The sequence below is a fragment of the Microcebus murinus genome, chromosome 8 (genome assembly GCF_040939455.1).
Source record: "Microcebus murinus isolate Inina chromosome 8, M.murinus_Inina_mat1.0, whole genome shotgun sequence".
In the NCBI taxonomy this organism is placed as follows: Eukaryota; Metazoa; Chordata; class Mammalia; order Primates; family Cheirogaleidae; genus Microcebus; species Microcebus murinus.
In genome coordinates, this window is record NC_134111.1 from 86,624,588 (window position 1) to 86,627,779 (window position 3,192).

Genomic DNA, 3,192 nt, shown 5'->3' on the forward strand with positions numbered 1-3,192 from the left:
AGATACAAATAGGTTAAAAATAAAAAGATAGAAAAAGATATATCATACACATAGCAACCATAAGAAAGCTAGAATGGGTATACTAATATAGACAAAATGGACATTGAATGGAGAAATAGACAGTACATTAATAGTTGGAGACTTCACCACTATAGTTCCCCTATCCCTTATCTATGGAGGATATGTTCCAAGACCCCCTGTAGATCCCTGAAACCATGGATAGTACTGAACTCCATATACACCATGTTTTTTCTATATGTACATATATATGATAAAGTTTAATTTATAAATTGAGCACAGTAAGAGATTCACAACAACTAATAATAAAATAAAACAATTATAACAACTAGAACACATTTTCTGTTCATGTCTTACACTCACAAATTTAATGCCTTTTCCATCTTAACTAAGAACTCATCACACACTATGGCCTCAACTTTTGTAGTTTGAGGCACAACAACAAAACAAGCACAGATTTCTTTTTTCTTCTTTACAATTTCTCAGATATAAAATTTGTTTTTACCATGGATATTAGCAACCTCAGCTTATGATTTTTTTTAAATTTCCTTATTAACTTGAGAGCTTTTACCTTTTCACTCAAAGGAAGCACTTTACAGCTTCTCTGTGGTGTATCCAAATTACCAGCATCATTATTTTTGTACTTTGGGGTCATTATTAAGTAAAATAAGGATTACTTGAACACCAGCACTGCCATACAGCAACAAGCCTGATAACCAAGACTGCTAAGTCACTAATAGGCAGGTAATATATAGATAAATGGATAATTCACATTTCAAGTAGGACAAAGCCTGACAGCATAAGACTTTGTCATGCTACTTAGAACAGAATGCAATTTGTAACTGAAAAATTATTTATTTCTGGAATTTTCCATTTAATATTTGTGGACCATGGTTGACCTCAGGTATTGAAATTGCAGGAAGAGAAACCATAGATAAAGGGGGACTACTGTATTAGACAAAAGATAAATAAGGAAATAGAGGACTTGTATAACATAAACCAACTAGAGCTAATGGACATTTATAGAATAGCCCACCCAATAACAGCAGAATACAGCTCTTCTCAAGTACACATGGGACATTTTCCAGAATAGACTATATGCTAAGTCATAAAACAAGTCAAAATAAATTTAAAAGAATCAAAATCATGTAAAGTATCTTTGTCAACCATGATGGAGTGAAATTAGAAATTGATAACAAAAAATTAAAGAAAAATTCCAAATATGCAGAAATTAAACAGCACAATACTAAATAACCAATGGGTCAAAGAAGAAAGCCACAAATGAAAGTAGAAGATATTTTGAGATAAATATAAATAAAGACACAACAACAAAACTTATGGAATGCAGCTAAAGCAGTGCTTTAGAAGAAATTTTATAGCTATAAATGCCTGTGTTAAAAATAATAAATATCTCAAGTCAATAACCTAACCTACCTCCTTATGGAACTAGGAGAAAAAGGAGCAAACTAAGCCACAAGCAAGTGGAAAGAAGGAAACAATAAGAATTAGAGTAGAAACTGATGAAACGGAGAATAAGAAAATAATGAAAAACATCAAGACAATCAAAAGTTGATTCTTTGAAAAGAATAATAATGTTGACAAACCTTTAGTTAAACTGAACAAACATAAAAGATAAAACTCAAACTACTAAAATTAAGAATGAAATAGAGGATATTTCTACTGACTTTACAGAAATAAATAACACTACAGGGGAATATTGTGAACAACTCCATGTCAACAAAATAAACAATTTAGATGAAATGGAAAAATTTTCCACAAAGATACAAACTACCAAAACTGACCCAAGAAGAAATATAAATCTGAATACACATGTAACAAGCAAAGAAATTGAATTATTAGGCCAACAAACTCTTCCAAAAAGTAGAAGAAAGGGGAACACTTCCCAGCTCATTCTATGAGGTCAGTATCATCTTGATACTAAAACCAAATGAAGACATCATAGGAAAGAAAATTACAAGCCATTATCTCTTGTAAATATGGATACAAAAGCCTCAACAAAATGCTAGTAAATTGAACTCAGCAACTTAAAAAAGGATTATACACCATGACCAAAAAAATGTATCCTGGGAATACAAAGTTAAGATCTGAAAATCAATTAATGTAATATACCAGATTAATAGAATAAACAAGTCAAACCACATGATTATTTCAATAGATACAAGAAAAGGAAAAATCCAATATTTTTTGATAATAAAAACATGCAACAAGCTAAGAATAAATGGAAACTTCCTCAACCTGATAAAGAAAATCTATATATAATCTACTGCTAACATTATACTTAATGGTAGAAGAATGAATGTTTTCCTTCTGAGATCAGGAACAAGACAAAAATACCCACTGTTGCCACTTCTATTCAATACTCTACTGTAAGTCCTACTCAAGGTAACTGGGCAAGAAAGTGTCATGCAATGCTTACCTGGCAGGGGAAATACCACAATCATGAAGGTGGTTCTCCCAGGATGAGGTTAATCCATTGCACTTCGGGAGTGCTGACCACTGTGATTTCTTCAAATGTGGGAAACTTGATTTCATAATTTGTGCTCCAGGGGACTGTGTTCATGCTATCCCCTGTAAAAAAAAAAAAAAAATCATGTACTTAGAAAAATCCTAATGAATCCACTAAAAACACTATTAGAACTAATGAGTTCAGGAATTTGCAGAATACAAGATCATTACACAAAATCAATTGTATTTCTATAGGCTTATAATAAACAATCCAAAAATATAATTTTAAAAAGTTCCATTTGTAATAGCATCAAAAAGAGTAAAATACTTAGAAGTACATTTAAGAAAAGAAGTGTGAACTTTATACTCTGGAAACTACAAAACATTATTGGAAGAAAGCAAAGAGTACTTAAATAAATAGATATTCTGTGTTCACTGACTGGAATACTTAATATTGTTAAGAAGTCAATACTCCCCAAACTGATCTACAGATTCACCACAATCCCTATCAAAATAAGCAGACCCCTCCTTTCAACTGGTGATAAGGATGCATTTAACTTCCAGAGGTTCTGGCAGTCATTAGGGAGCCACAAGAGAGAACACACCTGAAGAGGTAGTCACACAGGTGACAGTCTTGACATAATTTCCTCCTAGAAACCTCTTCCCCACCAGCACCACACACAAAGGGCTCCTGACACACAATCCCAT

At 32.3% G+C, this 3,192-nt stretch overlaps 1 non-coding gene across 1 annotated transcript; it reads left to right on the forward strand.

Moving 5' to 3' along the window:
• Positions 1 to 2,447: 2,447 nt before the first annotated feature.
• On the forward strand, positions 2,448 to 2,610 carry LOC142872771 (U1 spliceosomal RNA). Its single transcript, XR_012920873.1, has one exon. It is a non-coding gene; the product is annotated as a U1 spliceosomal RNA (small nuclear RNA).
• Positions 2,611 to 3,192: the final 582 nt, after the last annotated feature.